This window comes from Dermacentor albipictus, chromosome 6 (assembly GCF_038994185.2).
Source record: "Dermacentor albipictus isolate Rhodes 1998 colony chromosome 6, USDA_Dalb.pri_finalv2, whole genome shotgun sequence".
Lineage (NCBI taxonomy): Eukaryota > Metazoa > Arthropoda > Arachnida > Ixodida > Ixodidae > Dermacentor > Dermacentor albipictus.
The window spans coordinates 60,126,430-60,134,512 of NC_091826.1; positions in this window are offsets into that span (position 1 = coordinate 60,126,430).

The following is an 8,083-nucleotide window of genomic DNA, read 5'->3' on the forward strand; positions in this document are numbered from 1 at the left end:
AGGCCAAACTTACACGATCTGTTGTACGTTGAAACTATTCTCATCTTTGAGCCTTTTCCGTCCTTTGATGTTTCGCGTCCAAGTATGCTGTAAGTGGAAAAACATTTCCAACTTTTTTTTTTTGATGACGGAGAATATAGGCTTCTTTTTCACGTTCCATTCAAGAATTCTGAAATCTTTTCGGCTTTATAAATTCAACCTTCATATAGGTACCGTTTGATCACCACATCTTTTCTTGCTCTCTCTTTCTGTCTTCTATTCCATTTTCCTGTCCCTCTGCTCAGGGTAGCCAACAAAGCACATATCTGGTTAATAGGCTTTCTGCCTCCTCCTTTTCATTCCTCCCCCTACTCAGAAATCAAGTCAGATTTTGTGCTAATCAAGAACCGTCACTTTAATGACGACCGCCACGTAGGTTGGCGAAATACTTTTGGTTATCTTTGGGGCAGCAGGCTGTATTCTAATAAAAGCGCCCCCAACACAACTCATAAACGCGTTTCGCATCTCGCAAGTGAAGAGTTTTTCTAGACGAAACTTTGCTTAGCAAAAGTAATGAGATAGAGAGAAAGGAAGACAAAGGAAAGACAGGGATGTTAATCAAGCGAATATCACCGGTTGGCTACACGGTAGTGCGTAAGGGAAGAATGGGTGCGAGAGATGAGGCATAAAGAAGAAAGAAAACCACTACAGTACTGTCTCTGTGGGCGCTGTCTCACAGCCTGCGAAGGCCCTATATAGTCATACACAGTGTCAATGTCTAACTAATACATTCTACGTCGCACCGTCCACTGTCACAACTTTTCAGGCAATCCGCTATCTCCTAAATAGCACAGCAGCGCCTTCTTAGAGGCTCACGCCCTTGTTCGTGCAAGCCAGTTTGCGATATTTTTTTATGTCAGTGGGCACTTGTTCAATTAGTGTAGCATGGCTGGGAGGGCCGCTCTTTGCTGGTTGAAACCATGGCGTTGCAGCAAGGTGCGTGGTCGTGGTCGCTCAGAAGTCGCAATCTGGGTTATTGGCAATTCCAATCAGAAACGACGAAGGAACACAGGAAAGGCAGAAAGTTTAACGCGTAACAACACCCAACCCGACATTGAGAGGAATCGTGAAACTTTTTTGGCGGAATAGGTTTAAAAAATTCTAATGGGCATTCCATATTTCACTTGCGAGAAAATACAATGGAGTCAGACGAGACAAGAGCAAGCGTAATAATTTGTGTTCCAGTGGGCAAAATTGCCGTCGGTCATTTCTGTCATATATGACGAAAAGTTCATTGAAACCACTTTAATTACCCGGCATGTTTATATACGTGTTCGCTAATGTTTGAAAATTACTGAGGGCTTGCAGGTTTTACTCGCCGGATAGAAACCGCACTCATAGCAGCACCCGCATTCAATAACTTCCTAGAGAATTATAATTTCAAGGGGACGGTATACCTCCCTCCCACCCTTATTTGTGCTATGAAAATAGTTAATCTTCTTGTTAGCGTTTTTCCACACGGCTGAATTGCCAAATTACTAGTGCAGTCTGTTTTACAGGCAGTATATTGAGAAAAAGTTTTTGTAAATGTTTACTTCATAACGAATGCTAAATAGTGTCCTGATTTTCGCGTAAGGATATGACGACATCCTAGGCTATTTTGTATATTCTCGAAATGCAACAGTGCATTTAGGGAGGCAGTTACAAGTTCCATTCGGGAAATTTTCCTATTTAGGCAAGTCAGAGTTGACAGACCAGCTCTGGGCCGTCCGGCAAGCTGAAGATGCCGCCCGAGTCCAAGCACTTCGAGCCGCCACCTGAGGCCACCCCAACAAAAGCTGCCGGACCGTTCTTTAATGCAGCTTCTTCTTCTTCTTCTTCTTCTTCTTCTTCTAGGAAAGACAACTTCGCAATAGAATCAAGCTACCTTCGACTAGAGAAACATTTTTCTTTTTTGTCTGTAATACCTAATCAAGTGTAAAGCAGCTGGCCCGTATAGTGTATCCTTCGGGCGAATGGTGTATATACTCAAGCTCTTTGCAACTAATGCGTTCTAGAGCATTCTCCTACCATGTGTAAAAACATCTACAGAATGCACTTCGAGATCAAGGGATCAATGGGATAAAAACAGAGCTGCCATGTGTTCGTCCTGTAAAGGCTGGAAGAAGCCGACAACTTGTCGTTTTTGCTTAGAGGTTTGAAGAAAAACAACATATAGATGTTGACAGCAATAAATTTTCCTACGTAACTGATGAAGCTGTACAGCAGCTGCTGAAAGACTTCTCGAAGTAAACAATAAAGGACATCCGAATGCTACTACTAGAGATAAGTTCGAGGTGCTCTTTATAGCTGAGAACTGCTGATTGCCGCAGGGCATCAAGTTTATCCACAGACACGGGAGGCCGGAGGCTACGCAGCAGATTCCACGCTTCTTATGGTAGTTGTACAAAGTGCCTACAATGACCTTGTTCCGTCGATCTTCTTTATGTCCGCTCCTATATTGCTCTCCAGAATGAGCCCGAGATCCTCTCGAAAGAAAAGCGTACCAAGAGTCACGCCACTACCGTGAAAGCAAAAAAAAGGCACTTACGCATGTCTCCTGAGCGACGAACTGCAACGGAAACAAAGAAAGGTGAGAACGGCAGGAGTGAAGAATAAAGTTCAGCTAGCTCTTACTTGGAACCTCCTTAAGAAACAGCCTATTTTCGGGCCAGCGAACACAACAGCCTCTAGGCAAGCCATTTGGCAGAGATGCTTGAACGATGGCGGCTAGCTGTGATGTGTTCACTCTTCTTCGACCTCATGGTGTTTTTTCAGCAACGGAGAAAAATTACCACTTCAGTAAGCCTATTATCACGCAGGCATGGGAACCCTATCCCTGTTTCTTTCGCTTCAGTTGAGGAATCGTAAGAACTTGGTAGAAAGAAAACAGATAAATATAAAATATAATATAAATATCTCAAGCAGTGCTTTTTTACTCACCGGTGCACACACCCACAGGCTGCAAGGTTAATCCGCTTTCGTGGGTAGTTTCCAAGCGGGCTGTGCTCTTTTCCAGCAGGAAATGTTAACGCTATAGCTAGCACATTCTTTTTAAAGTAACGCGTCATTACGCAGCCAGACGCGGCAGATCACGGCAATTCACCGTCTTTGAACTCATTTGCTTGGTGGCCGCTATCTAAGATTGGACGCATAAAGTGATAGGCATTATTGTCATCTAATTAAAACGAACAGGCGTGGTGCTGCTCAAAGATGATAACTACCCCGTTCGCAAATATTAGCGCCGTAGAACTTGAATTGACGAACGGCAGGTACTGCAATCGGTATCGTTGGGCTGCTTGCTCTCATCACATGTCAGTGAGGTCTCAAAACCTTTATTCGTATAATGACGTACAGACTTTAAAACAGAAGTCCAATACAAACAATAGTCTACTTATTGTGTAACAAAATGAATGTTAGTCCTGTTGGTCGGTTATTATATGCATATCTACATATTCACGGACAACTGTCTGTGGCACTGAAGGGAAAGCTACGGAGGCAGAGTGCGTACAACTGAGAGCACTTCTGAAAAGAGTAAACATAAACACCTCATTAGCAACAGTTAAATAAGACAAAATGCACCATTGAGTGCAATAGTTTACTTATTTCGCGTTTTTTCCCTTCCGCGTCTGGGGAAACGCGAAACCTACGCGCGTGAAGTTGCGTCGATTCGGCGACTCTTCCGGGCCACCAAAAGCACTGTCAAACGCTGGCGGACAATTTGGCGCCGAAACAAATGTACAGCAGCCACGCGCCCGTAGCTTTCAGTTCATTGCCACGAAAAGTGCTCCGCGAGTGTCAATGAAACATTTAGCCTCGGTGAGCACCCTAGATGAAAAAAATACAAATTAAAGTGTTCGACCAAATTGCAGTAGCTCCAGTTGCGCGCTTCACGCTGGAATGGGCGGCGGTTGAATTCTGGCCCTCGTTCGAACCTGATGGTGTGCGGGGCTTAGCCCAACTATTGCCCACAACGTAATCTGCAATGGTCACATGATTTGAACCTTCAGACAGGTGCATCGCTTTGGAGCCGAAGTGCTGGACTGAATGATTACTGCTCACTTGGAAAGACGGCAGTTGTTTCGACGGTTAGATAACGAACATATGCTAAATTGTCTGAGGCTTGTCTGTTGAGATCATAGCTGAAGACAGGATCAGTGAAAAGTTTTTGACGTCAAGGATATCTTTTAACGAAGTTCAAAATATTATATTTAATATAAGGCAGTCTGTCAAAAAATAAGTAACAAAATTTTCGGATCTTTAAGTAAATGCGCCAAGTTCTTGAGGAATGAATCAATGAAACCTTTATTTAGAGCAAGGATGGTTTTATGGCGTGGGTAGGGTATCGGTGTTTTTTGGGCGGGCTTCAGGTAGTCGCAAGAAATGTTCATCGCACAAATTGTTCTTTATTTTGTTGTCTCCTACTGTAACACTAAAACATGCACAAAGGAAAGTTAAACAAATGAATTACTCTTTAATAACGGTAAATGAATACTGCCACGTTCGTTAGTGCAATATGTTGGGTCATGCTTGGGACCGAGTGCCATATCCTAAGATTAGCATAGCCGACAGAAAGTCAAGGTCTTTTGCATCTGGAGCAGGTGCAGCAGCGACGGCACCACTTTTGTGAGGCGAAATACACTTTAAACATGAATTCTAACACTCTAGAAAGAATAACAGAGTATGAATGAATAGAATTTATTGATTGCAAAGACAGAGAGGTCGACCTGAGCTAGTGCGCTCTAGTCTGCTACTCTGCACTGGGGAAGAGGGAAGGGGAGTGAAAGTATTGGGATGGATGATGATGATAAGAGAAGTGGTGAGTGCTTATGTATACATGAGACAGTTGCCTCGCTAGAGCCGCTCGTCGAGCTTGGTGTCCTGCAGGAACTTCAACAATACTTTTGTTGCACGCACTGAAATTGCAGTGTCGCGCCATGGGCCGAGGATAGCTTCCTCCGACCGTAGTTGACTGCCAACGCTGGCCAGGAAACTGTCTAACGTCCTTCGCTCCAGCATATATGCTGGGCAGTCGCACAGTACGTGTTGCAGTGTTTCGGGCATCTGGCAGTGTACACAATCGGGGTTGTTCGATTGGCCGATGAGGTGTGCGTAGCGACGGGTGAAAGCAACGCCGAGCCGAATCCTGTGTAGCAATGATGTTTTGCTCCGTGTAAGCTTCGGGGGCAAACAGAAATTACCGTCTGGGTCAATCGTATTTAGACGTCTGTGAATATTATCAGAGTGGGCTCTGTAAGCCTTTGTAAGGTCCTGCATGAGTGTCTTGATCATCGAGTTGGTGTCAGGTCGCGAGTAGGCAATCCGTACTTCATCAGAGGAAGAGGAGGCCGATCTTGCCTCACTGTCAGCGAGTTCATTGCCAAAGACACCACAATGACTAGGCATCCATTGAAAGGTAATCACGTGGCCACTTAACTCGGCACTGTGACAAAGTTCGACGATTTCCAGCACGAGCAGATAGTATGGTCCTTTCTTTAAAAAGTATTTTAGCGCCTGTAGCGCTGATTTGGCATCGCACAATATCGTCCATTTATGGGGTGTCTGCGTTCTCATAAAACGGACAGCCTCTCGTATTCCCGCAAGTTCTGCAGCCGTAGATGTCGATTTGTGGTCTAATCGAAATCGTTGAGTAATTCCAAGTTGTGGGATGACAAATGCGGCCGTTGTGGCAGATGGCGTGACCGAACCATCGGTATATACTTGTACAGTCCCACTATATGATGTAAATATATGGGACAGGGTGAGCTGCTTCAAGCCAATGGAGGAAACGTGAGATTTCTTCCTAATTCCGGGTATCTGAAGCCTCACTAGTGGTCTTGGCAATGTCCATGGAGGTGTCATGGGGATGTCGGTGGCCTGGAATCTTGCAGGTACAATGCTTGCGTGACATGCAATAGCTTTAGAAAAAGCACAGTCAAGGTTGGTGCTTGGAAGTGTTGACAGTGGATGGTTTGAGTGTCTGGTTAGCAGGCGAAGATAGGTTCCCACAGGTTCACAAGACCTGTATATGTCGATAGGACAAGCCCGTGCTTCCGCTATTGTGCCCTTAGTTGACGTGCAGCGTGGCAAGCCAAGACATATTCGTAGTGCTTGTGCCTGAAGGCTCTCCAGCGTGCGTATACAAGAGGACCCCATGTTAGATAACACAGGCATGCTGAATAACAGAGTAGGTTCTTAGGTAAAAGATAGGGGTACCCAGTATACTATTGCCCTTCCTTGCCTTTTCAAAGCGGGAGAATGTGCGAGAGAATCGATGCTTGCCCTTGAGCAACCCAGCGGGCATGGGGTGCAAGGAAGGAAGGGGGGGGGGGGCACCGCTTTGCTGACTCGTTCTTTGTTTGTCCGTTCGAGGTTTTCGCTTACATTTAGTCATTTACATTTACATTTACATTTAGTCATTTACATTTACATAGTCTATAGTTTCTGCATGAGTTTTTACGCGCAAGCGTACATGCCCCGTTTCTGAAATCGGCGAAATTGGAGAGGGAGTTCAAAAGCCCCGGAGGCGGAAGGTGCTGGGGGGTAGAGAAGGGAATCAGGTGCCAGGGCAGGTACGGAGACGCCACGAACACGCACAGTGAGCATTGCGGCGTCGAAGCACAAACTGAGAGGGCGTGAACACGGTCGCGGACGCTACACTCATCTCGGCGGTGTGCCTTCTGCATAGTGTGCCTCAGGGAAAGCGCATATTACAGCGCATTTCTGAGGCGCCCGTTACTGCAGCGAGTGTCGGCGTCGGCGTTGTTCCTCGTAACAAACACAGTGACGATCAAGGACAGCTAGAGCGAAGAGAGCATGAGGAGGGAAGCGGAGGAGGAGAGTGCAGTGGAACAATGAGGTGGAAAGCCGAGAAGAAGTGTATGACGAAAGCGTGCGAAGGAAAGCGCATTGCCCCACGGGCTTTGCGGCGACGATGGCTACGATGTGGCGCCAGAGCGCCGCACGTCGACTGTATGGAAACAAAGCGCTGAATGAATGGACGTCCGTCTGCGGCGGCAGCTGTGAACCGCCGGCACGCGTCACCCACGCACTGCCTCTCGAGGTTTCCCGATTAGCGAGTCAGTGGCGCCACACTTCGCTACGTTTCCAACGTGCCGCACGAGAAAAATTGTCCGCGCCAGCCAATATATCACCAAATGAAAACGCGTATTAATTTCATATTAAGGAGTACCATGATCGTCGGTGAATTTTCACTACACAAGCAAGGAACAGACGCCCCGAACATACATAGCGAGCACCGTGGCTTCGCAGCATAAACGGAAAGGGTGTAAATGCGGTGTTGGGCGCTACATTCACCTCGACTGTTTGACGCCTGGTGTGCCACCAGGAAAGCCCCGTCGTTGTATTCAGCAGCCACCCCTCTCTCCGTTGGCGCTGGTGCGCAGTTTGCGCACTACCCTTATGTTTTAGTACACTGTACTGCAGGTCCTGCGAGCGCTACGGACGCACTGGTTTCGTCTCGTGATCGAGAGGTCGCGCGGCGAGCGAGTGCGACGGAGCAGCGACGCAAGCGGCGGCAGGCCGAGCGCCAGTCGACCGAACCCGAAGTGCTCGTCTAGCGCCGGGAACGAGCTGAAGCCCGGCAAAAGGCGCGGGCTTTGCGTGCGCAGGAGAATCCCGAGGATCGTTTGGCGGCTTGCGACAATGCATGTGTGATAACAATAATAAAACATAAAAAATTCGCAGTTCCGCCCGAAAGGCGAACCATCGATTGCGATAGCAAATTAGTAGATAGCTGTGCGACGTAAGGATAGTAGTTTTATCTTCCATGTAAACTTGTAAACGGTCGCTTACTAACTAAATTAGCAATGATGGAATGTGCAAGCGTGACACAATGAAGACGTAGAAAAAAACGGACACTCTGAGACAGCGCTGCGCTGTCTTTGCGTGTGTGCTTCTTTCTGCGTCCTTGTTCAGCCGCGCTTACCCATTCTATCATAGGTTCAAACCAACTAGCCCGTCAACGTTTTTAACTAAATTAACCAGCACGGTGTCACGCGCGCACAGGTAAACATAGACACATCTCGCTTAATGGCAGCGGAAA